The 27,884-nt window shown below is 41.0% G+C and overlaps 1 protein-coding gene across 1 annotated transcript in view; it reads right to left on the bottom strand.

Annotated features, from left to right (window-relative positions):
• Nucleotides 1-27,884, bottom strand: part of DCHS2 (dachsous cadherin-related 2) — a 333,064-nt gene that overhangs the window by 293,324 nt on the left and 11,856 nt on the right. The gene's annotated exons all lie outside the window — the stretch shown is intronic.

The following is a 27,884-nucleotide window of genomic DNA, read 5'->3' as shown; positions in this document are numbered from 1 at the left end:
AGCATTCGCAAAATTCAATAAAGGTGTTGTCAGCATCACCGGGATATATAGAAAGCGCCAATCTAGCAGCCAATGAAGCGTGTCTTTTGAAAGAACATTCTCTGCTCATAGACCATACGGATGCAATCTCCTGGCATCAATGGCATGTCAAAAGATAACCAATTAACGGATTTACAATTCCTGTTCTCATCAATAAATGTACACAATACAAACAATATCATCAATAAAACTATTGGGACAATGTTTTCTTTTCTAAAATACACAGCAATTCTTCCCCTAAAAACACTTGCCGATCATGTTACTCTACCACAGTTTTTTCGGATGCATTTGCCTAAGGTGGAAAGGACAGTCCTGGCTATGGGTACATTTCGAACATCTTTGTTGATAGTTTTATGTTGTTTATTTTATGTAAAGGTTGATTATTTTTGCTTTGGTGTCCACATATTCATCGCTGATCATCTTATATTAGAATTTGCACTGTACTAGAGTGGTACAGTAGACCAAGTACACACGGTGATCTGCTTGTTTTAATTAGTTCTGTCCAAACCTGTACTTTATCAATAGCCCAAAACTGTGTGTATAACACAAGAGCCCTAAAAGCCATATATAATAGTCAGGTCACATAGGAGTCTATATACGTACTTATGAGCTGTTTTTAAGGCTAAGTTCATTTCAAAGTTACAGTAACATGTATGGCTATGGGTAAATAGATAGTACATGATTGGCTGGGGGAGCTGTCTGAAAGAGAATTCCTTATGAGAATTCCTGAGGTATATGATCCTTCCTCTTCCTTTCTGCCAAGTGGCTGATGTACTTTTAGTAGATTCTGCTCCCGACTGCTTGAACTTCGAGTTTTAGCCAAACCGAACTCTTAGCAAACTTCTGAGCAAACACGGATTCTCCAGGTTCGGTTGGATCATCTCTAGTGATCACTGAATAACTGAGGACACCCAGGATGAACCAAGAAAGCCTTAGGCTAGGTTCATACTGCAGAATTTCTGGGCAGAATTTCTGCAGGAGATCGAGTCGGCAGCGCTAGCACCGAGCAGACTGCATTGCTGCTCCCATAGACTGCAATGCATTTCTGGGTGGATCTTTTGGGAGATCTGCTCAGAAATGCATTGCCATCTATGGGGACGGCAATGTAGTCCACGTAGTCCTAGTGCCGCCGACTCAATCTACAGCAGAAATTCTGCCCAGAAATTCCACAATGTGAGCCTAGCCGTAGGGTCTATTCACATGTCAGAATTTCCGCTTGTGGAATTCCACCTCAAATTAAAGCCCATAGACTGCTATGGGATTCCGCACTCCTATTCACACTTCTGAATTTCCGCTTTCAGAATTCCGCTAGCAGAATTCTGCAAGTGGGAATTCAGAAGTGTGAATGGGAGTGCAGAATCCCATAGAAGTCTATGGGCTTTAATTTGAGGTGGAAATTCAGCCGTGTGAATAGGTCCTTAGAAAGGTCTAGAACAGAAATGTTCCATGTAACATAAACATATCTATCCAGTAACATATCTATCCAGGACAGCTGCCAGTACCGGAAGCCATGCTCTCATTTTAAAGCAATTGAACAGGATATATGTTTTAACGCTTTATTGATTTTTACTTTGTGTTAGAATTTTATTTACTTTAAATAAATACATTTACAAAATCAAAAGTAATAAAATAATTATTATAGATGTGCTTATTTATATTATATATGCATGCTGTTAGTCTGAAGATAAGTTTGTGAATATGCTTGGCTTGTTTTCTAGGTAGCATCAAACCTCCACTTCCCAATGGAGACCGGTCATGCCACAATAGTAGAAGAGCCTATGCCATGTATTCATCATATTCCACCAGTGCTTCCAGTATCATGGATTTCTTATTATTCATTTATTATTTCTTTTTTAATGTGTTACTTTTTGAAGGAACCAGAAAAGACTGTCAGCGGACTTTATATCTCTCTCCGCGGGAGTCCTTCTCTACTTCAAAGAAGTGTTCTGCTCTGAGTTCATTACTACTACAAGAACATTGGAAAGGAGAAATATCTGTATCAAACAAAACCATAACAAATTCAACCGCAGTAACCAGTGGTAAACCTAGAATAAGACCCTCCGAGCCTTGCTGTTTACAGTTACTTTGAATACATCGTCCACTTGATAAAAAACATTAAATGTCGCACAGCAAGCAGGATGACATCTACAAAGAGAGCCGTCTGCAGTTTGTATATGACATCCGGTAAATACAGATCATCAGCCATGCTTCAGAAGCTACTCATGCAGTGCGGTAATGTGATCCTGGTAGATAAACATATACAACGTTGTCTGGAATCCCTTTTGTCTGTGTATGCTATATATGCTTTTCCATCACTTTATTCATGGACTTGCTGATCTTGAATATGTTTTTTATAATTTTTTGTTGTTAAGATTTCTGCTGTGTCAAAGACAAGTATGTTCTGTATAAACAGTACTTTGGTGCTGTGCATAAGCATCAGAAGTTCTTCCTCCCCCAGTGAGGGCGCACACAGCGGACTGTTTATTATTGCTCATACACTTTATTTTTGCTTTGTGGCGTGTATATCATAACACCATGATGTTTAATATTAATGTACAGTTCAGTGTTTAATGTTGTATTGGCAGTGAGACAATCTCTCTGATAAAAAGTGTTAAACTTTGTAATGTATTAACCCCTTAAGGACCGGAGGTTTTTCCGTTTTTGCATTTTCGTTTTTTGCTCCTTGCCTTTAAAAAATCATAACTCTTTCAAATTTACACCTAAAAATCCATATGATGGCTTATTTTTTGCGCCACCAATTCTACTTTGTAATGACGTCAGTCATTTTGCCCAAAAATCTATGGTGAAGCGGGAAAAAAAATCATTGTGCGACAAAATTGAAAAAAAACACGCTGTTTTGTAACTTTTGGGGGCTTCCGTTTCTACGTAGTACATTTTTCGGTAAAAATGACACCTGATATGTATTCTGTAGGTCCATACGATTAAAATGATACCCTACTTATATAGGTTTGATTTTGTCGGACTTCTGGAAAAAATCATAACTACATGCAGGAAAATTAATACGTTTAAAATTGTCATCTTCTGACCCCTATAACTTTTTTATTTTTCCGTGTATGGGGCGGTATGAGGGCTCATTTTTTGCGCCGTGATCTGAAGTTTTTAACGGTACCATTTTTGCATTGATAGGACTTATTGATCACTTTTTATTCATTTTTAAATGATATAAAAAGTGACCAAAAATGCACTATTTTGGACTTTGGAATTTTTTTGCGCGCACGCCATTGACCGAGCGGTTTAATTAATGATATATTTTTATAATTCGGACATTTCCGCACGCGGTGATACCACATATGTTTATTTTTATTTTTATTTACACTGTGTTTTTTTTTTTATTGGAAAAGGGGGGTGATTCAAACTTTTAATAGGGGAGGAGTTAAATGATCTTTATTCACTTTTTTTTTTCACTTTTTTTTTGCAGTGTTATAGGTCCCATAGGGACCTATAACACTGCACACACTGATCTTCTATGTTGATCACTGGTTTCTCATAAGAAACCAGTGATCAACGATTCTGCCGGATGACTGCTCATGCCTGGATCTCAGGCACTGAGCAGTCATTCGGCGATCGGACAGCGAGGAGGCAGGAAGGGGCCCTCCCGCTGTCCTGTCAGCTGTTCGGGATGCCGCGATTTCACCGCGGCTATCCCGAACAGCCCACTGAGCTAGCCGGGATGCTTTCGGTTTCACTTTAGACGCGGCGTTCAACTTTGAACGCCGCGTCTAAAGGGTTAATAGCGCGCGGCACAGCGATCAATGCCGCGCGCTATTAGCCACGGGTCCCGGCCGTTGTTAGAGGCCGGGCCCGACCCGCTATGACGCGGGGCCACGCCGTGGCCCCGCGTTATAGATCGGGAGTGGACACATGACGTTCCAGTACGTCATGTGTCCTTAAGGGGTTAAAGGGGTACTCCCACCCTAGACATCTTATCCCCTATCCAAAGGATAGGGGATAAGATGTCTGATCTCGGGGGTCCCCCCGTGTGATGTCACGCCCGTCCCCTCAATGCAAGTCGATGGGAGGGGGCGTGATGACTGTCATGCCCACTCCCATAGATTTGCATTGAGGGGATGGGCGTGACGACATACGGTTCCCGTAGACTCGACTCAGACCATCCAGCGCTTCTGGAAAAAAAACAGGTGGGTGCCGCATGCAATATTGCAGGGGTACCCAGCGGAGGGACCCCCAAGATCAGACATCTTATCCCCTATCCTTTGGATAGGGGATAAGATGTCTAGGGTGGGAGTACCACTTTAAATACCTGAAAGCCTTGATGCCAGACACTATACATTAAATAAGAATATCTTATTGATATTCAGACAGTATCCGAGAGAACTTTAAAAGCATCTTTGGTTAACCAAGAAAAATCTTCCCGATCCAGTATGAAAGGTTGACAGAAAACAATTCTATAAGATGACATATCTTGAAGTTTATTATGTATTAAATTAAAGGCATATGAAGATTTCTATATTACAGCGTGAATGTATAATATGGTTGTGTGCATGAGTGTGATAAGGTATGCTCTTGGGACAGATCCATCAGGGCTGGAGGGGTGGAGAGTAGCCTGCAAGGGTTGAGGGCCCTGTTCCTGGCATGTTTTTTTTAAATATCCCATTGGATGGAATAACTTAGTTTACAAGTTTTTTTAATGTTTGTTTTTTTTATCCCAAAAATGCAGCATGCATATTAGCCAATGGATGATGGATACCAATGTATAATGTCTGTCAGAGACATCCATTTAACTGATATTTTGGGAAGCTTCAGGGATGTCACTGTTCATTTATGGATACTGGGGGAGATTTATCAAAACCTGTCCAGAGGAAAAGTTGTTGAGTTGCCAATGCCAACCAATCAGATCGCATCTTTCATCTTTTAGAGGCCATTTCAAAATAAAAAAGCAATCTGATTGGTTGCTATGGGCAACTCAGCAACTTTTCCTCTGGGCAGGTTTTGATAAATCTCCCCCATAGTACTATCACTAGATGTTCTCCTTCTAAGCTCCCTGCCCAGCTGTAATTTTTAACACTACATTTGTGTCAGGTGGTTGTATGCAACACCACCTAAGTTAAGAAGGAGGAGAGGATAGTTCCCTAAAGAGCCTAACTCCCCATAATGGACAGTTCCATCACTGAAGCTTCCCCAGGGTTTCCCTTTTTGGAGCAGGCAACATATCCCACTCTATTTCTATACAGCATTGTAGACTAAGCTACTATACAGTGGAATATGTCACAGCTATTTGTCAGGAGTCTTCCCAAAGTGTACCTCCAACAAAAGGCTACTTTTAGGAAATACAGTCGTATGCAAAAGTTTAGACATCCCTGATATTTTCCATGATTTAAATTTATAAATAATTGGGTGTTTGGGTGTCAGTAATTTAATTTTGAATATCTGTAGTAAAAGTTTATTAAATGAACAGAAAATGTGCAATCTGCATCAAAGTAAAAGTAAAGAGATGCATAAATTTGGGCACCCCAACAAAAATATCACATGAATATTTATTTGAGCCTCCTGTAGTAGAAATAACGGTCTCTAGACACTTCCTATAGCCTATAATGAGTGTCTGGATTCTGAATGAAGGGATTTTGGACCATTCCTCATTGCAAAACATTTCCAGTTCAGTTAGGTGTGATGGTTGCCAAGCATGGACAGCCCACTTTAAATCACACCACAGATTTTCAATGAAATTCAGGTCTGGGGACTGGGATTTCCATTCCAGAACATTGTACTTGTTCCTCTGCATAAAGGCCATAGTAGATTATGAGCAGTGTTTTGGGTCATTGTCTTGTTGAAATATCCAGGACAGGTATAAATTCCAACTTTGTGACTGATTCTTCTACATTATTCTCAAGTATTTGCTGATATTGAGTGGAATCCATACGACCATCGACTTTATCAAGACTCCCAGCAACGATATAATGAAGAAAACTGTGTGGTGGGGAGTGAGAGGGAGCGGCTGTAAAACAGACAACTGTGTTCCTATATAGAGGGTCTCATTCCGCTACAGAGGCACAGTTTCCTTCATTACACCAGCACTGGCCACACAGCATGATTGAACCACGACCAAATTTTACTGTGGGTAGCAAGTGTTTGTCTTGGAACTCTATGGTCTTTTGACACCAGGCATAACACCCCTTGTTATGACCAAATAACTCCAACTTTGTATCATCAGTCCACAGCACCTTCTTCCAAAATGAATCTGGCTTGTCCAAATGTGTGTGCATACCTGCTGATCCAAACACCCAATTATTTATCAAGGAAAATCAAAGAAATTGTCAGGGGTGCCTAAACTTTTGCGTACAACTGTATATAGGATAGATGGGAAATATGGGATAAATACTTTGTTTATTTTTTAATTCTGGTTTTATTTGCCTTATTAAAATGTGTTGAAAAGGGTTAAACAGTGAAAGGGTCAATACATTTTTAGTCTATTTTGAAAGTGAATGTGGAGTATCCAGTCATGCTTATCTGCAGCCATGACAGCACACATAAAAGCGCTTAGTAATGCTATGTATTGCTGTAATAATTAGTCATCCACATTGTTCTACTGTATGTACAAGGACTGCTCTTTTTACAAGTAAATGAGTGATTATTAAGCGGGTGGACGTTAGTGTTTTAAGCTTTTAGAAGCAGAATTACAGTTGTGAAAATTGTCCTTTACTTCCTCTGCATTTTCCAACCTTATTATTTGAGTATCACAGCTTTGCGATTCTCTACCGTTGTTCCATCTATCTCACTTCTTTCTCCATTGGAATTCTCATTGTCTGCACAAATTGCCTACCCCATACGCTCAGAGTGGGTTCCGCGTATATGCATTACTTTTAAGTTTCTGAATGCCTCAGTGTGTCATGTATTTTTAGAATCACAGAGAAAGTAAAAAGAAAGGAGAGCAGCAAGAATAATTACTGTTTTTGTTCTTTAGCCTGCTACAAAAAAGGATACAATACATGTATGTGTGCTACAATTAACGGAGGAAACACATGCAATGAGCCTATATTAATGGCACATAACAAAACAATCAAACACCGGCCCTTTAAAATGATGAATGGCTTAGAAAACTCTAGTCACATCTGCACTCCTGTTCATTACATGGCAGGGAGATGTAGACTTGTAATTTATGAAGCGGAGAGCGGAAGACAAGTTTGATAGGCACATTTTTTCCATCTCTGTGAAAATAAACCATTCTCTGCTATGTTTTACTTTACTTATCACACTGCTATAAACCCTTTTGCTGGTTCCCTTCCATTAACGTTAAATTAAACAATTTAAGTCTTATCAATGTGTTTTTCAATTACATTAGTCAGCTACTCATAATTACGGGTTATGTCTTAAAGATCTTAATAATTATGAATGTCTAAAACCTGTTCAATATGGCGTCCCCAAAAACCAAAATCCCCATGTATTACCCGCTGTACTATCAAATTATCACATGATAATTTATGATTCACAAACTATATCTGATTGTAATCTTACTAGAAGAATAATTCACTGCTGATCAAAGGGGTTTCTGAGCCACAGTGGTTAGCTGATCGCCAATTCAATCTGGATGACACAACCCCTTTAGGTTGTGTTCACACGGTCAGGTTTTTCTTTGCAATTATTGAATACAAATTGAGGAATAGATTTGAAAAGAGAAGAAGTCTCAATTTTCTTTTATACTTGGTCTTCATGCATGATGTGTTCCTAGTTTAACATTCAAGAACTACAATTCAAAGCCTGAACATGTGAACACACCCATTGCATTATAGATATAAAAAATAGCCATAATGGTCTGGATTACGGCTGATGCAGCAATGAGCAATATAGTTCTATTGCCAAGTTACCACTGGGATTGTTGATTGATTGAGTTATAGCTGGGTGAAAGCCGACACACTCCAATGCCAGTCACCACAAGCTTTGTCACCACGGGTCTCAGGAATAACACTTGGTGTGATCTCATTTTTTCATATGTCTGGATGACATGCCAACACTTTAATCACAAAAAAATAATTTCCACTGAATTCCAGCCCTACTACAAATGACCTGCTAACATAATTTCAGTGATCTTCTTGTTAGCTCAGACGAAGACGTTAACAAGGACAAGGCAGCTGATATCACTCATCCTGATTTAAGTAGAAAAGCAAACTGGTCCCTTAACATGGTTACATTCAAGGAAACATGTTCAGTCATCATTGCTTTACATCAAAAAAGCTTTACAGGCAAAGACGTTGCTGCTTCTAAGACTGCCTATAAATCAATCAATACTCAAGATACTTGATTTGCAGTAAAGAAGGCTTCATGGTGCCCTAAAAAAGTCCAGCAAGTGCAGGACTGACTCCTAAAAAGGATTCAGCTATGGGATTGGTTCAACACCAGTGCAGGCCTTCCTAAGAAATGGCAGCAGGCAGGTATCAGTGCCTCAGCACGTACAGTGAGCTGAAGGCTTTTGAAGGCTTGTCTAGTTGAGAAAAGGGCAAAAGGAAGCCACTTCTATCCAAGAAAAACATCAAGGACAGATTGACATTGTACATGGATTGGACTGCAGAGGACTGGGGTAAAGTTCATTTATCTGATGAAATCTGGATTATACAATTTGGGACATCTGGAAAAATAACTGTCCAGAGAAAAAACAGGGTCCTGTGTCATGGCAATAGTAAAGCATCCTGGTCACAGTGGTATATCTTTACAGAAGCGGGTGCTGACAGGTGGTTCAACAGTGCCCTTCTAGACAATACTGACAGCAGTTAGCAACCTCATCCTAAATGGCACCAGAGGTTGAGATTTTAACACTGGCAGCTCAATTATTTCCTGACCATGTCTGCAATAGCAATCTGCCGATCCAATGCCGCTATTGCGTTTTCACAGCTACTGCACTGTAGCCAAGATTACTACTCCATGAAATGCTGTTTATCTTTTCATCCTGACAATTTATTTTGTATAACACAGGAACATGATACTCAAAGGAATAGAAAGAGTACTCCAAAATTAGAAGGTACACATATGGATGCACGGCAGCTCGCCCAGGTCACATTGGTCAGCACAGAGAAGGGCTCAGTTTGAGCTGAAACATAACATCTAACCAATCAGTAACAAGGAATTCCTGTTGATTTGTTTTTCCCATTTTGGAAAAAAGATATGTCAGCTTGGACTGAATAATTGGAAAACCAGATTTTAAGCAATACACACCTGCATATAGATGATTAAAGTATACTTCTCTATAGTCTAGAACTTTAGCAGTGTTACAAGTCCACTGTTGGTGTTAAATACTGCTGTCTCTGTATGAGGGATGTAATGTGCAGGTAAGAGAATTCAGCACAGAACACAATTTAAAGTGAAGCTGCCATTTTAGGTGACTGTTCAGGATAAGCTGTCAAGTGTGTTTACATAAGGATTAGCACTATTTCTGTCTATAAAACAACTGGTATATGGCATGTGTGGTGTCCCGGTACCGTTTTATATACGTTACTTGTATAGAGGTCTTTTGTAGCTTTCCCCTTGTCACCTCTCACTTAGTCAATGACTATATAGCAGTTCTATTTAATATTAATATAAGTATAAGTATATAAATGTGTATATTTAGTTATCTACCTATTCGGAGCGTAGCAGGACCTGTGGGTCACGTGAATAGGTTAGAACTCTATGGTTTTACTTTAGGACCTTTGGAGGACGTGTTGGAGGACGTGTTGACCCACAAAGCACTGTAACGGTGAGTGACAGTCGTTACGGACCAATCCAAAACGGCCGGCCCCTGCCTATATAAGGGACCCGCGCCATCTTGATTCCTCTCTTGGGTTGATGACTCTGGAAGAGGTAGGACCTCTGCAGCTTACAAGACAATTTACTAGGCTAAAGCCTTGCAGCTTAGGCCTATAGCATAGCGGATAGACTAAGCAATTCCCCGCTACTCATCGCAAGATCACTGGACCTAATAACTCCCCTAAATCCAGCGGATCTCTGCTATATCTTATCTGATCCCAACCGACTGTCAATCGCTGCTCAAGCCATATGTAAAGAGACTTTATTATCTGGACTGTTACTACTGTTACATGCACAGAGATTCATTAGTAAAAGTTCCTGCAAGTTTTCAGTTAACAGCGGTTGTGGACAATCCTTTATTTCTGCATCACCTATTGCTCTTGGGAAGGGTGGCGATAGGCCTATCAAGAAACACAGTATTTAACCCCCACCCTGGCGTCACGAGTCACAAGGGTTAACAGCGCCTTTAAATATCCTCAACAGCAACACCCTAAAGACCCTACACCCCCACAGGACAGTATCCTCTCATACGCCACCACACATGTTTTATCAGCTTTCTCCTCGGCAGGTTTCAGCTCTTATTTTCAAATGCCTTTAAGCTAGTGGGTAGAGTCTAGCATCTATCATGGCTACCAAACATTGCACACACAAAAAAGAGAGGATCCTGCTGTTCTGTGCTCTTATAGTACAAACTAAGAAGCAGCGCAATGGAGAACATTATAGACCACTGCTGAGCAGTCTGAGCTGTGAATCCAGCAGTGCAGTGTGTTCTAAAACTCACAATACACTCCAATATCTATGCAGTATCACTTCCCTCCCCCTTCACTCTCTTCTCCATAAACTTCTATAGACAGCATGTAATCTGACCCCTCAGTTAGCTGTTTTTCATAGTGAATAATGAGTGAAGGAGGAAGGGGGAAGAAGAAAGTAACCTAATAATTGGGAAAATATACTTTTTTGTGTGAAAAGATATACTACATTTATGTAAAGTTTGTTGAAATGACAGTACTTATTTAAACATTTTGGGCACCACTAAGCATATAGCCAGTAGACCAACTAAAAAGACCAAACTACTTAAAAGAGTTACAAAGCAGACCATGAAAATGTTTTATTCAAGGAATTCATAAAAAGATACCCACAAAAGATACCAGTCATCATCCAAAGGGATCAAATCCTGCCCCCTGCTGAATTAATCTTTAGAATAAATCCTATTTATGTCCTGAGTCCTTTTCTGTAGTATATCCCAAAAGAGAAAAGGTCCGAGCTGAAGTATCTTTCATCTTATGACTCTCTTTACATATAGAAGAAAACTGGAAAAGTCTATTCTAAACACTGACATCAAAGTAATGTTGGACGTCATGGAAAGAATATTCAAGAAAAACCCAGAAATAATTAGCTGGTTTATGTAGCTTATTGTCTGTTCTTCTCACCAGAGCCATTAGAAATGGTTGATAAATATGGTTACCATTAAATGTTATTTTATTTTTTAAGAAATAAAGCAAATTAGTCAATTATGACAAACCTGCCTCCTGATGGTACATCACTTAATGGGGTTGTCTCATTAGAAACAACCCATTTTAGAATGCAACCCCTAGAGAAAATGTTTGATAAAGTAATTGATATAGGTCCTCATTTACTAAGTGTTGGGTTTATCTCTGAGTGTTTCTTCATTTACTCCGTGTATTTTTCTCCCTGATTTACTAATGTGTCGCACTGGCAAAAAAATTGTGTCGCACGGGTTGGAAATTGTGTCGCAGGGTAAATTGTATATATGCCCCCAGCACAGCACAATCATATGCCCCCAGCAGTGCATGTGTATATATATATATATATATATATATATATATATATATATATATATATGCCCTCCGCACAGCGCTATCATATACCCCCTGCAGCGCATTTGTATATATATACCCCCCACACAGCGCTATTATATACCCCCCCGCACAGTGCTATCATATACCCGTGTATATATATATACCCCCCGCACATCGCTATCATATACCCCCTCAGCGCATGTAGATATATATTATATATGCCCCGCACAGCGCATCTATATACGTATGCTTCTGAAGTGCTATCAATGACTAATGCAGTGGTCTCCAACTTGCGGACCTCCAGATGATGCAAAACTACAACTCCGAGTATGCACGGACAGCCGTTGGCTGTCTGGGCATTCTGGGAGTTGTAGTTTTGCAACATCTGGAGGTCCGCAGGTTGGAGACCACTGGCTAATGCTTGTCAATGATAGCGCTTAAGAGGCATATGTATATAGAAGCAAAGTGGGGACCAGACATATAGCGTTATCTGGTCCCCACTTCGCTTCTACATACACAATCCTCAGCAAACACCACAGCTGCCCCATCGCCTCCCTCATCCCCAGTGTTATAATTACCTGTTCCCGGCCCGGGTCCGCGATCATTCTGGCTTCGGCGCTGTTGCTGTGCGCTGTCACTGTGTGCACTGACGAGTGACATCCCCAATGCACGTCGTGACGTCACAGCGCACATCAACAACATCGAAGCCAGAATGATCGTGGACCCGGGCCGGGAACAGGTAATTATAACACTGGGGATGGGGGAGGCGATGGGGCAGCTGTGGTGTTTGCTGAGGATTGTGTATAGAAGTGGGGACAAGATAACGCTATATGTCTGGTCCCCACTTCGCTTCTATATATGTATGCCTCTTAAGCGCTATCATTGACAAGCATTATTAGTCATTGATAGCACTTCAGAGGCATACCTATATAGATGCGCTGTGCGGGGGGCATATATAATATATATCTACATGCGCTGCGGGGGGTATAGGATAGCGCTGTGCGGGGTGTATATATATATATATATATATACACGGGTATATGATAGCACTGTGCGGGGGGTATATATATATACACGGGTATATGATAGCGCTGTGTGGGGGGGCATATATATATATACACATGCGCTGCGGGGGTATATAATAGCGCTGTGTGGGGGGTATATATATATGTATGTACACATGCGCTGCGGCGGGGGACAAGACATATGGCAGGGGGCAAGATATATAGAAGCTGTGGGGACATATACAAAACCCCCAGCGATTCTATATATCTTTCCCCACCACAGCTCGCAGGGATCCCTGATTGGCTCCTCAGTACCGGCCATTCAAGGATCCCAGCGGGGAATTTGAAAATGAAAGTAAAATACATCGTACATCGCAGGGTTGCGGAGCTGCTTAATAACTTTTGATCGGAACGGGTCTCAGAAGTGAGACCTGATGCGATCAACCCCTTAGCCCCTGTACTACTACCCCCAACATGGAACAGACCCTGTTCCATGATGGGGGTAGGATTCACTCGGTTTTCAGTAATTTCCCAACAGCTCTGAGCTGTCGGGTTTTAGTGAAGAAAAATTCACAGGTTTTCCTGTGAGTTTTTCCTCATACTCCGAGTGTTTTTTCTGTTTTGTCGGGAACACGCCCCTTTTTGTGATAACCACGCCCATTTTGACGGGTTTAAAAAACACTCGGAGTGATGATATATTTTGTCGGGGTTGACATTAGTAAATGAGGGTAATTGTCTGAATTTATTTAGGGGTCTGGTCTTTCTAGAGATTATAGTAAGAATACTGCTATAGCAGCTCAAACCATTCCGTAGTATACCTCCTATCCACCAATTCCAGTAATCCACTTCACAAGGTAAGAAACACCACATCATGCAAGCAAATTGTACAGAGACGATTCCTGTCATGGAGAAGTATTCATGATGGCCGGGCCAGATGGGGACGAAAAGGAGAAGTTAAAAACTCTGATCAGAGCAGATGTTACCTATGTGTTACTGCACATAACTTTCATCAGTTATATACTCTGCCATTAGTTATAATAATGTAATAAATGTTCAACTATTTACATTGTTTTGTGTCACATATAAGTCGTGTATGTACTATGTAAAAAGCTTGGTGAGCATTCTTTAATATATTTCTACACTGTCTTTAATGGCCTAACTCCTAGGTATAGTATGGAAAGAATACTTTAGCTCCAGTCACATGTTTTGCTACACTTAATTTCCTGTTTAGACTATTTTCCCTCTAAATTAAATATAACATTTAAAATGAATCGGAGCCCCATGGACTGTTCGTCTCATAGATGTATGGATTGTGTATCCTTCTACTTGGCACCCATCATCTCATCTGTGTGCGCAAGACCATTACCAAACTCTGCACTCCGGATATCATCCGTTACAAACAGCGCAAGCACAAATCGTACATAATTCCTTTAGTCTTGTGAGTTTTTAGCGGAATATTCCAGCAACCAAAGGGAATGTCTAATAATATTATGATACATGCAGTTCCCTTTTAAAGAGTGTCATTTACTGATACCTGTGTAAAAGCTGTTAGTGGTGGTGCTCAAGATAACAAAATCATCACTTAAAGAGGTATAGGGGATAGGGGATAAGATATATGATCGCAGGGGTCCCGCCACTGGGAACCCCATGATCTTGGTGCAGCCCCGGCATTCTGTCCCGGGCGCTGCCTCCGAAACGACATGTAACATAATGACCACGCACCCTCGTGATGTCATGCCACCCCCCCCCCCACCATTAAAGGGGTTATCCAGGAAAAAACGTTATTTATATATATATATATATATATATATATGTATATATATATGTATATATATATGTATATGTATATATATATATGTATATGTATATGTATATATATATATATATATATATATATATATATATATATATATCAACTGGCTCCAGAAAGTTAAACAGATTTGTAAATTACTTCTATTAAAAAATCTTAATCCTTTCAGTACTTATGAGCTTCTGAAGTTTAGGTTGTTCTTTTCTGTCTAAGTAATCTCTGATGACACGCGTCTCAGGAACCGCCCAGTTTAGAAGAGGTTTGCTATGGGAATTTGCTTCTAAACTGGGCGTTCCCCGAGACACGTGTCATCAGAGATTATTTAGACAGAAAAGAACAACCTTAACTTCAGAAGCTCATAAGTACTGAAAGGATTAAGATTTTTTAAAAGAAGTAATTTACAAATCTGTTTAACTTTCTGGAACCAGTTGATATATATAAAAAAGTTTTTTCCTGGAATACCCCTTTAATGTCTATGGAAGGGGGCGTGACGGATAAATAAATTGTGGATAAATAAACCCAATGGTACTCAGGTTCCTTGGCTCCAGCACAGGAATTGATTTTGAGGGCTTACACTTCAGTCATACAGATATAATAGATATTCCCCAATTTTATCATAACCTTTGGCATTATCATTCTAGACTTAATTTATTTAGTAACTTTACAAATAACTTAAATGCAAACAAAGTCAACCCTGTGTTGATCATAGTCAACTCTCCCAGGGTTAGACTATGGGGCACAGCTTCTGTACCGGTAAATCTACTACATGTATATAGAGTGTGACAAAAAGTGACACCCCACAGAAAGTGACCCACTTTTAAAGTGGGTTGTCACTTGCTGCATCTCATAGGCATAGGCCCAGGTACAGTGTTTATAACTTATTTCGGTTTATAATCTATTATGTTTGTATTGTAGAACAACCCAAGGAACCTGACTATACATTTCAAGGGCGTTGTTTTATCACGACCATCTCCTATGAATAATAAAGTACATATTGATAGGTAGCTGTATCTCTGTACACTATATAAAATGAATTATAACTATGATAGAGTATAAACAGGAACATTCTATTAACCTGGTACAATTATTTGATCATTGAAGATTAGTTATACAAGCATACAGAACCCTAGGGATTTACTGCAAGGTCTTTAATGAATCTTCTATACAACAAATGAACAAATGGCAGATATCTAAAGAATATACCAGTGATTTGTACTTAAAGCTGTAATACCAAATGAGTTCTATAAGGCTGTAACTTATGGCTGATGCTTATTTTATTTGTCTTTCTCAGAATTTTTTTTAAATCTGAGGTAGCAGGGAGATCATGTCAGTGCAGGGAAAACTGATTTCCATTACAAAGACAGAATTCAATAACTCTAACATATATTACCGTATTTTTCGCCATATAAGACGTACTTTTTCTTCCCCAAAACTGGGGGGGAAAAGTCGGTGCGTCTTATACGGCGAATACACCCCTATCGCGGCGGTCCCTGCGGCCATCAACGGCCGGGACCCGCGGCTAATACAGGACATCACCGATCGTGGTGATGCCCTGTATTAACCCTTCAGACGCGGCGATCAAAGCTGACCGCCGTGTCTGAAGGGAAAGTGACACTAACCCGGCGGCGGCGGTCCCGAACAGCCCGACTGAATAGCCGGGTTAGTGCTTACAGGACACCGGGGGGGACCTTACCTGCCTCCTCGGTGTCTTCTCCGTTCAGGAATCCCCTGTATGCCGGCGCTCTCCTTCCTCGTCATCACGTCGTCGCGTACATGCGTCGGCGTGCGTAACGACGTGATGGCGGCGACGGAGAGCGAGGATACCCGGCCGGCAGCAGAGACGTTCCGGAGCGACGGGGACACGGCGACAGCGATGGAGCGACATCCAGGGCAGCGGTGACGAGTCCAGAGCGGCGGGGACACGTGAGTATTACCTCCTATGCAGTGGTCTTCAATCTGCGGACCTCCAGATGTTGCAAAACTACAACTCCCAGCATGCCCGGACAGCCAACGGCTGTCCGGGCATGCTGGGAGTTGTAGTTTTGCAACATCTGGAGGTCCGTAGGTTGAAGACCACCATTGGGTTCAAAATCTTTATTTTTTTAGATTTTCCCCCTAAAAATTGGGTGCGTCTTATACGCCAGTGCGTCCTATAGGACGAAAAATACGGTATATAAAAATGAGCCTCAAAGATTCAGGGAGATGTCATTGAAATATGCTTTACCATTATAGTAAGGCTATATTCACACCTCAGAATGTACCCATGAGAAAATTCTGCAGACTGTGGGGTGCAATATGCCAGCACTAGGACCACGCAGGAATGCACTGTCTCACTGACGGCTATGGACAGATCCATTTTTTCTGCGGACACGGAAATAGGAAATTCTGTGCCAGAAACATGGGGCGTGAAAATTTTGCTGTGTGAACAGCGCAGCAGAATCCCATTGAATACAATGTGACTCTGCTGCTGCAGAATCTCAGTGCAGAAATCAAATGCGGAATTCCACATGAAAATTCCGAGGTATAAACACAGCTTAACAAGCGGACAATTTCTTAAAGGACTCTTTTCATACTTTTGCAAGTGTATACTGGTCAGAACTGGACAATTAAGGTTTTGTTCATACCTCAGAATGTCCGCACGGAAAATCTCCATGGGGACATTCTGCACACTGCGGGCTGTGGCACAATATTCCAGCGCTAAAACCACAAGGGAATGTGCGTCTCATAGACGGCTATGCATTCCGTGCAGAGTCCGCAAAAAAAAAGAACAGGTTCATTCTTTATGTGGACACAAAAATTGTGATTTTATGTGCCAGAAACATGTGTGCACAGAGCAGCAGAATCGCAATAAATACAATGGGACTCTGCTGCTGCGGAATCTCCATGCAGAATTCCAATGCAGAAATTTTGAGGCATGAACACAGCCTGAGGCTAGATTCACACTGCAGACTTTCTGGGCAGAATTTCTGCCGGAGATCGAGACGGCGGCACTAGGACCGAGCAGGCTGCATTGCTGCTCCCATAGACTACAATGGATTTATGGGTGGATCTTTTGGAAGATCTGCTCAGAAATGCATTGCCATCTATGGGAACGACAATGTAGTCTGCACGGTCCTAGTGCTGCTGGCTAGATCTCCGGCAGAAATTCTGCCCAGAAATTCCACAGTGTGAACCTAGCCTAACCGTCACAAATCAAGGAGAGGAGGGGGGGCGGGGCTTAATCGCGGCGCCCACACTCAGCCGTATTCGAGAACCGTATTAAATGTATGTCTATGAGCCGACCACGTTTTTGCCTGCGGTCGGGAAACTGCATACGGCAAAAAACGAAGCCGACCGGAGGCTGCGGTTCACTCCGGTCGGCTCATAGACATACATTAAATACGGTTCCCGAATACGGCTGAGTGCGGGCGCCACGATTAAGCCCCGCCCCCCTCCTCCCAGCCATATACGGGAACCGTATTTAACAAGACGTGGTGTGAACCCAGCCAAAGTGGTGTATTTATGTTTAAGTGTAAGTAACAAGTCACATTGATAGTCCACGAATATAGATCACAAAAAACAATAACAAGCATTAAGAGAATTGTTGATGCATTTAGCTGCATTGTATAAATATAGGTATATGGTCTCTTTATTTTCAATTGTGGCATATTTACATACTCTGTGGAGTGTTGATGTGTGCAAGGACTACAGCTTTACATATAATGTATTTTTAAAACATTCTACTTTTTGTAAATCAAGAAAAAGAAACAAAGAAAATGAAAGAATAAAACGATGAATCTGCTAAATTGTGAGTTAATGCCCTGATGAGTGTTTCCCTCAGGTCTGAGATAATCGTTAGAAAATAACTCTGTCTGTGCCCTATCTCTGTGATTCAATATTGTTGTAATAAAGATTGGTGGAGCTCAGATATATAGGGAGACTTGTGCATTGCTAATTAAAAGTGCAGGTTTTTGGTGACCTTACGTATTCACCTGTTGCATCACTCCCCCTGCAGGTGCTGTGTTGTGCTGTGTTGGCGGTAGTGATTGCCATGCACAGCCACACCTAACAGAGTAGAGACCAGAGTAGGTCACAGAGATATGGGGAAAAAATGTTATTTGGTCAGGGTCTCCACTATCAGCAGTAGAACAAGTAGGGGATGTGTATGGTAGTGCACTTCAATCCCTGGCTTGCACCGGTCTACTTCCTGCTTCACAGGGCAGCCCCATAGACTTATGATAGGGCCATAAGATGTTGCAAACCAGGGAGTGAAGTGCACTACAATTACTTTTTTACCAGCTGCTTTTACTACTAATTAGTGGGGGTCTAAGCACTGAGACCCCAATCAATCAAAACTTATGACACGCCTCTGTGACATCTAAAAAGTTTTCTGACATGACAGGAACACTTTAAGAGAGGTCAACATGAAGTGTAAAGTGGGCTCTCAACAAGATCAATATTTGTACAAAGAACCTTAATGAGGATATCTGGGCACCTAAAAAAAAAGTTTATATGTAGCTGGGGTGGCATTAAAATGTGAAAAGTATAGTCACTTACTGTGACATAATTCAGTCCCCCAATTTTTACTCTTCTGCCTACACACGAGAGGGACTGGTCTGGCTGTTGACATCCTGTTTAGCCAATCACTGACTGAGGCAGGATACCACTGTGGCCAGTAGGCAGAGCAGGCTGTTACTGTCAAGTCTGTCTGGGATGTAAGCATAGGGAGCTGTGAGGGACCCAGGTTGGTAAGTATGTTTTTATATTTTCATGAAACATATAAACTCCTAAAGACAACCCCTTTCTGTTCATTTTTTTTATGTGTTTGTATGACCTACAAGAAAGGTATATTAAAAAATACCTTTCTTGTAGGTATATTAAAATAAAATAATTTTATTAACATAAAAACACATAGACACACAGTAGACACAAACAATATAAAACTCAGGATGCATTGGGTATTGTACCTTACATAGATAATGTTAAAAAAAAAAACATCAACTAGAGAAGAGACGTTTAAGGGGGGATATGATAAAGTATATAAGTATATAAACGTATATAATGGCCCATAAAAAAAATATGGAGAAAAACTGTTCCAGGTTAAACCCCCCCCCCCCCCCCCCAAAGGACGAGGGGGCACTCCCTCCGTCTGGAGAAGAAAAAGTTTAGTCTCAAGGGGCGACACGCCTTCTTTACCGTGAGGACTGTGAACTTATGGAACGGTCTACCTCAGGAACTGGTCACAGCAGGAAAAATTAACAGCTTTAAAACAGGATTAGATACATTCCTGGAACAAAATAACATTAATGCTTATGAAGAAATATAAAATCCCATCCCTTCCCCAATATCGCGCCACACCCCTACCCTTTAATTCCCTGGTTGAACTTGATGGACATATGTCTTTTTTCGACCGTACTAACTATGTAACTATGTAACCATAAAAAGTAGAGGAGAATATGCAAAAATAAATGTATAAATAATGTTCATCACATCAGGATATACAGTATATCATTTCATAGTCAAAGTAAAGTGCAAGTGCCAGAGCAATAGATTGCACAACTCCAAAGACCAGTAAACAAAACAAAATATAAGATTGTATAAATGGCCCAATGAAACAATAAGAGGAAAGTCACTAAGTACAGACCACAATCACCTGTCCCATCTAACTCTGGTTTGTATTTGCCATCTATTCTTTTTCTAGGGCATTTGTGCAATTGATATTGTTGTATTCTTATTTTGAAGTCTTATACTTTAGGCTTGTGCAATTTACTTGGACTATGCTATCATGATGTGATATTATAAGTACATTTCTTTATTTTTGCATATACCTCCCCTACATTTTCTGGTCGGTGCCTGTTTTTTTACATTGCCTATGTATGGTTAAATAGTCTACCCTGAGCTCTATGTGCATGACTTCTGTGTGTATGTGAGTTTTATGATGTATTAATGATGTATTAATAAAGTATATACCTTTTTGGAGTATCTTTGGTGTTTAGCACAATTTCTTGTAGGTCATATACTACTCAATTACTACTCCTGTATGCCTAAATTAATATGGAAACGTCCTTTGAATAAAAGAAGATACCTAATAGAATAAAATCTGAATTGCAATCTAATTTACAAACTAAAAATGTCAGAATGGGGTTTTAATGTGAGACTGGGCTAGAAATGACTGCAGTAAAATAAGAGGAGGATGAGTATGATGTTTTGGCTCTGAAAACTGAGAAGCTAAGAGAAAGTGTAATGGAGCATTGGAGTCATGGATCAGCAACAAAGATCTAAATGGGAGAAGATGATCAAGAAAATCATTAGCCATTAAACAGCATGTAGGAGGAGAATATACCGTACTTAACAGCTCTCAAATTTGCCACAAAATAAAAAAAACAGTTTTCACTGTTCTATCCTAGACCTTCCAAAATAAGAAACCCCTAAAATATCATCCATAATCCTGCATTAGTTCTTAGCCATCATCGATTTCTTCCAGTTAGCTTTGACTACAAAAGTGGGTGTCCCTTCTCCTTAGTTTGCATTATAATGCCAGATTTTCTTATAGAGTGTAGAGGTCCAGCAGTGTCCCCTGTCAATCCAGCCTAGCTCTTTTCCAATATCACATCATTAAAATACTACCCATGATTTAGTGATGCTTCCGTGCCAATAGCCAACACATTTATCTTTCTTCACACCCAAACTATAAGTTTCTTCTACTTGTTAACGAAGAAAAGCCAGAAAAATGGATAAAAGTGGATCTTCCCCAGGCGCATAGACAGTGTTGAATCAGAATGAGAATGTATCAAAGTTCATGGCATAACGGTTTATTGGACACAACAAACAACGCGTTTCTTGCCCGTAACGGGAACTTCATCAGGCTTTTGTCAGGCATCATGTCTTTTCTACTTGTTAACGGTAAACTAGAATTTAATCTTTACCTAGGCCTAAAAGAAACAACACTTCTCTTGAGGGTCAAGTTATGTCCAAGTTGGCTGCCAGCTCTATACCTTTTTTTTGCCACCGTGGGTCTTACCTCCTGCCTACCCCTACCTGGGTGTTTCTAGATGTTCCAGCTACATGTTAACAATGCTCCAGCACCTTAGTGTGCCCTTGCAACTGCTCATCCCCCATCATTATATGCATATAAGCATGCCCTGTGTCCACACTTAGAACCATAATAGCACAGTCTTACCTACCAAAGTCCCTCTGTCACACTTACAAGCTCTCTGGCTTCCTTCTCTGATGACTTTAAAGGCCCTCCTGCTCGCTTACCGTATATACTCGAGTATAATCCGAGTTTTTCAGCACGATTTTTTCTTGCTGAAAACGCCCCCCTCGGCTTATATTCGAGTGAACTCTCCACTTGTCAATCCCTTCTCAGTGGTCCATGCACATGAAAGTCCCTGTGCGTTGTTGTCAAGGCAACGTAACTAGTCCGGGGCCGGCCCGGAGCGGAGAAGAGGGCCTCCCAGTGAAGATGGACAGCCCAGAACGACTAACCGTCCCCACCGGACGGTCCCTGCAGCATAGATGGCCCAGGCCAGCTCACCCTTCCTTCCCACCGAGGGGAGGTGAGTAGAAAACTAAAGCGGGGTCTGGATGATGACGAAGGCCGCAATGGTCTTCATCTTGCGGACCTCCAGATGTTTCAAAACTACAACTCCCAGCATGCCCGGACAGCCGATGGCTGTCCGGGCATGCTGGGAGTTGTAGTTTTGCAACATCTGGAGGTCCGCAGGTTGAAGACCACTGATGAAGGGATTGACAGGCGGTGATGGTGAAGGGGGTGATAATGACGGGGGTCTGGATGATGACGGGGGGGGGGGGATTATGACAGGGGGGATGATGTATTTCCCACCCTAGGCTTATAGTCGAGTCAATAACTTTTCCTGGGTTTTTGGGGTGAAATTAGGGGCCTCGGCTTATATTCGGGTCGGCTTTTACTCGAGTATATACGGTACATGCAATTTTCTTTGATTAAAAACTATAATCCGGCATACAATAGGATATCTGTCAATCTCCAAACCACTACAAATACACTTCCAAAAGGCAGACACTTAAATATCCAACACAATGCCATGCATACTTTATATATTTATATTTACCTGCTTGAGACATGCTGTGGAGTCCGTGAACACACCCTAACACCACCTTCCACCTGGTGAAGTGGGGAGCATTTGCTGAATCCAAAGCACATCCCAAGCAGGCAAATATAAATCTATGTTGAACGTTCACCATGATAACTTGCTATTGCCATCTACTCAGACAGGACATGGCGATACTGCTTAGGGAAACCGTCCACAAGCCCTTCACAGATGCGGCTACAAGTGCATAGCTCACATAGCATAAATATTACTTAAACATATAAACACAGTAAGATAGAAATGTGAGGGCATCGGTGGTTTGACCCCAGTTATGTATGTCTGCAGCCATGTCCAGCTAAGGTTATACAAGTTACATGTAACAAGGGTAGACGCATGTTTAGATATTGTACAAATGACATGATTTATTCTTTGAGGGAATGTTTTACATTACGTGGGTTTCATAAAAGAATGCCTAGATTTTAGGATCAAAGGAGATGCACTTTGGTGTTTGGCATGTGCTGTGCGGACATTGCCCCTGTTCAGAGTTATCACAGGACATCAGAATACATTACTGACAGCAGCTTTGTGACAAAGGATTCACAATTGTTCACGCTCCCCGCTTCTTGACATTGCTCATAATATAAACACAGTATCGGGTTCAGTGTAAGGCATTAAAGGATGACCGCTTGCTTCAAGTGATCACCAAGCTGCAAAATGGCCTTGTCAGAGAGCTACCACAAGAAATATATCACTGTTTCATGGATCACAGACTCATTTTTAAGGATCTTCTTAAGGCAGCACCTTATGTCCTTAAAGATGACTTTTGGCATGCACTATTTCTTCCGTTACCTTCTCCCATCACAAAATAACATCCATTATTAATAACGGGCTATGACAGGTTAAAACTAGCGTTGAGCAGCATAGGCTATATTCGAATTTGCGATATTTCACGAATATTTGGACAAATATTCGTCATATATTCGCTAAATTCGCATATTTGTAATATTTGCGAAATGTGAAAATGAAGGAACTTTATAGCAAGTATACCAGTGTAACTTGATAGAAGCAGCAGAATGATCACGGTGATGTGTACTGTAAAAAAAAAAAAAGTGAATATTCATAATTTCGAATATATGGTGCTATATTCACGAATATTCGAGAATTCGCGTATATGCAATATTCGTGAATAAAATTTGAATTGCGAATATTCGCGAGCAACACTATTTAAAACGGGTAATGTAAAAATCCCATAGACTATAATGGGATTTTGGAACTACCATTTAATGTCTATTTTTATTGGTTTTGTTAACGGGTCATTATAACGGATCTTTAGTGTGAAATCGGCCTAAGAAGTCTGCTAGCATATAGGTAGACAAGTGACTGTGATAGTGGATACAACCAAACTTCTGTGTTCCTCTTGTTTCCGTAACTCAGATAAAATGGAAATTAAAGATAAGAATAACCTTTCGAGCTGCCTTAAAACACATAGGGGGACATTTATAAAGGCTTGCACACTGCTTTTATGTATACATTTGTCGCACAAATGTCGCACTTAAGCAAAAGCTGTGCTATTCTTTGCTCAAGTGATTTTGACTAAACTGACTTAGGTATACACTTTTGCATTTTCACTTGGTAGTGGTCAGAGATGTATGACATGCAAAGTCGCATATTTATCGCACAGCCTTCACTTACACCACAAACCTTCACCAGCCTATAGGTACAAAAGGGGAGAAAAAGGAGATCAGCTCACCACAGCTCTATTTATATGTGGACGCCGCAGTATGGGTGCTGGAAGCACGGATGAAGGAGCCGCCTGTCCTCGTGGTAGTGGAAGGTAGAAAGAAGGGTTGAATCCTGCTCCCAGGAAAATGTAGTAAAACTTAACGTTTAATTAGAACATGTTAAAAACTGGTAGCCACCAAGGTGGCAAGTGACATGTCAACGTTTCACTCGTTTTTAGGAGTGACATGTCACTTGCCACCTTGGTGGCTACCAGTTTTTAACATGTTCTAATTAAACGTTAAGTTTTACTACATTTTCCTGGGAGCTGGATTCAACCCTTCTTTCTACCATTCACCAGCCTATACCTGGCCTACCAAACTGTCTGAAGACAGCAGCCTCAAAAATCACACAAAAGTTGCAGAGAATGGGTCCTACAAAGTGGTGTCCTGAAGTGAAATGTATACTAGCCCCATATTTCCCCATACCCTGCAGTATTTATTAAATGTTGTACTTGTTCACTCCAACTACACCATCAAAACCTGTGTATAACAACAGAGCACCTACACTGACATTAAGAAATGTCCCCCATAATGCTCCTGCTTTGTCTTTTTTTTGTGAAAGATTAAAATAAATTTGTATTGCAAAGGAAATATATACCATGTCAGAACAGCAAGCCAACAACAGAACCCAATAAATACCCCCCTGCAGGGCTGTGAGTGAATTTTTTCATCTGCAGCTAAGGTTAAAGGGGTACTTCGATGGAAAACTTTTTTTTTAATCAACTCTTGCCAGAAAATTAAACAGATTTGTAAATCACTTCTATTAAAAATTCTTAATCCTTCCAGTACTTTTTAGGGGCTGTACACTAAAGAGAAATCCAAAAAAGAAATGCATTTCCTCTGATGTCCTGACCACAGTGCTCTCTGCTGACCTCTGCTGTCCATTTTAGGAACTGTCCAGAGCAGGAGAAAATCCCCATAGCAAACATATGCTGCTCTGGACAGTTCCTAAAATGGACAGCAGAGGTCAGCAGAGAGCACTGTGGTCATGACATCAGAGGAAATGCATTTCTTTTTTGGATTTCTCTTTAGTATACAGCCCCTAAAAAGTACTGGAAGGAATAAGATTGTTTAATAGAAGTGATTTACAAATCTGTTTAACTTTCTGGCACCAGTGGATTTAAAAACAAAAAGTTTTCCAAGGGAGTATCCCTTTAAAGGGGTACTCCGGTGCTTACTCATCTTATCCCCTATCCAAAGGATAGGGGATAAGATGTCTGATCACGGGAGTCCCGCAGATGGGGACGCCCGCGATCATGCACGCAGCACCCATTGGTAATCAGTCCCCGGAGCGTGTTCGCTCCGGGTCTGATTACGGTCGACCGCAGAGTCAGCGGCGTGTGACGTCACGCCCCTGCCCCCCGTGTGACGTCACGCTCCGCCCCTCAATGCAAGCCTACGGGAGGGGGCGTGATAGCTATCACGCCCCCTCCGGTAGACTTGAATTGCGGGGCGGAGCGTGACGTCACACCCTGCCGGCTCTGCGGTCAACCTTAATCAGACCCAGAGCGAACACGCTCCGGGGACTGATTACTATCGGGGTGCCGCGTGCATGATCACGGGCGTCCCCAGCTGCGGGACTCCCGCGATCAGGCATCTTATCCCCTATCCTTTGGATAGGGGATAAGATGTGTAAGTACCGGAGTACCCCTTTAAGTTTGCTGGTAAATTTCCTGTTCAAGGCAAAATCTCTTGTTGATAAATGCCCAAACTAAACTGAAGCAATATTTTTGCTTGTATTTTCGTGTAGATCATAACTGGATGCAAATTGTTTAACTATGCCTAAATATTAAAAGGAGAACTCCCGTGAATAATTTTGAATTATTATGCCCAAGCCTCAATAATAAAAAAAATATTAACGCCTGAAGGACATAGCATTTTTTCAGCTTTTGCACTTTCGTTTTTTCCTCCTTACCTTTTAAAAATCATAACCCTTTCAATTTTGGACCTAAAAATCCATATGATGGCTTATTTTTTGTGCCATCAATTCTATTTTGTAATGACGTCAGTCATTTTACCAAAAAATCTTGTGTGACATAATCGAAGAAAAAACGCAATTTTGTAAGTTTTAGGGGCTTCTTTTTCTATGCAGTACATTCTGTAAAAGTTACACCTTATCTTTATTCTGTAGGTCCATACGATTAAAATGATACCCTACTTATATAGGTCACTACATGCAGGAAAATTTATACGTTTAAACTTGTCATCTTCTGACTCCTATAACTTTTTTATTTTTCCATGTATGGGTCAGTATGAAGGCTAATTTTTTGCGCCGTGATCTGAAGATTTTAGCGGTACAATTTTTGTTTTGATCGGACTCTCTGATCGCTTTTTATAATTTTTTTATGGTATAAGAAGTGACTAAAAATACGCTATTTTACATAGTAACATAGGTTGAAAGAGACCAGAGTCCATCAAGTTCAACCTATAACCCTAATAAGTCCCTATTGAGTTGAGTTTATCCAGAGGAAGGCAAAAAACCCTCATACTAGAGGTAAAAATTCCTTCCCGGCTCCAAAAATGGCAGTCAGAATAAATCCCTGGATCAACGTTCTGTCCCTATGATTCTAGTATACATAACCAGTAATGTTATTACTCTCCAAAAATGCATCCAGACCCTTTTTGAACTCTTTTACAGAGTTCACCATGACCACCTCCTCCGGGAGAGAATTCCACAGTCTCACTGCTCTTACAGTAAAGAACCCCCGTCTGTGCCAGTGTAGAAACCTTCTTTCCTCTAGACGTAGAGGATGCCCCCTTGTTATTGATACAGTCCTGGGTATAAATAGATCATGGGAGAGATCTCTGTACTGTCCCCTGATATATTTATACATAGTTATTAGGTCGCCCCTAAGCCTTCTTTTTTCTAAATAAAATAACCCTAATTCTGATAATCTTTCTGGGTACTGTAGTCCTCCCATTCCCTGTATTACTCTGGTTGCCCATCATTGAACCCTCTCCAGCTTATGTCTTTCTTGTACACTGGTGCCCAGTTATGTACACAGTACATTTTGGACTTTGGAATTTTTTTGCGCGTAGCCATTGACCGTGCGGTTTAAATAACGATAAATTTGTTATAGTTTGGACATTTACACACGCGGCGATACCACATATGTTTATTTTTATTTACATAGTATTTTTTATGGGAAAAGGTGGGTGATTCAAACTTTTATTAGGGAAGGGGTTAAATCCTCTTTATTAACTTTTTTTTTTTCACTTTTCACCCATAGGGGACTATAACATGCAGTACATTGATTCAATATACTGATCAATGCCATTGCATTGCAATGCATTGATCAGTGTTATCAGTGGTTGATTGCTCAAGCCTGGATTTCAGGCTTGGCGCAATCAAGCGCCCATCGGACATGCAGGAGGCAGGTAAGGCACCCTCCTGATCGCCGCGTCTAAAGAGTTAATGCTGGATATCTGCCTAAATGGCGATGTCCGGCATTAGCCACGGGTCCTTGCTGCTGATAGCAGCCAGGACTATGCGGGTATGATGCGAGCTCAGCTCCTGAGTTTGCTTCATAACACTCCCGTGCTGCAGCACCGTTTAGAAAAGACATTTTGCGGCAAGAGGTTAACTTATCTTTCACTGTTCCACCGATATGGCCATCCGGTCCTCTTCT

Source organism: Hyla sarda, chromosome 1 (genome assembly GCF_029499605.1).
Source record: "Hyla sarda isolate aHylSar1 chromosome 1, aHylSar1.hap1, whole genome shotgun sequence".
Classification (NCBI taxonomy): domain Eukaryota; kingdom Metazoa; phylum Chordata; class Amphibia; order Anura; family Hylidae; genus Hyla; species Hyla sarda.
The sequence above is the reverse complement of the archived record's forward strand: the minus strand, read 5'-3'. Positions and strand labels throughout refer to the sequence as shown.